This window comes from Egretta garzetta, unplaced genomic scaffold, assembly GCF_000687185.1.
Source record: "Egretta garzetta isolate BGI_Z169 unplaced genomic scaffold, ASM68718v1 scaffold1457, whole genome shotgun sequence".
In the NCBI taxonomy this organism is placed as follows: Eukaryota; Metazoa; Chordata; class Aves; order Pelecaniformes; family Ardeidae; genus Egretta; species Egretta garzetta.
In genome coordinates this window covers 25549-25918 of record NW_009260207.1, presented here as the reverse complement: position 1 = coordinate 25918, position 370 = coordinate 25549, and positions in this window count along the sequence as shown.

Sequence of the window (370 nt, the reverse complement as noted above, 5' to 3'; positions counted from 1 at the left end):
CCCGGGCGTCCGACACGGTGCAGGCAGGGCAGGCAGCGCGTGTCAGGTGAGGAGCATCAACCGGTGGTGTGGGGGTCCCACACCCAGCACCCCCCCGGGCCCTCCTGCCCCGCAGCCGTTTGCCCTTGGGAGGGGTGTCACCGCCGGCTGCGCCGCTCCTTTGTGCTGCCAAATTAAACACAGGACCACCGCCATCTCCTCCCTGTCCCCTCCCTGTCCCCATCCCTATGGACACGCAGGGACCTCAGCTGCCCCGGGGCCAGCCCAAGCCCCCTGCACTGGGATTCTCCCAGCATCTTGGACCTGCTCCCCCCTCCCAGGTCCCCCTGAGCATATACTGGTTTTGGCTGGGGCAGAGTTAATTTTTTTT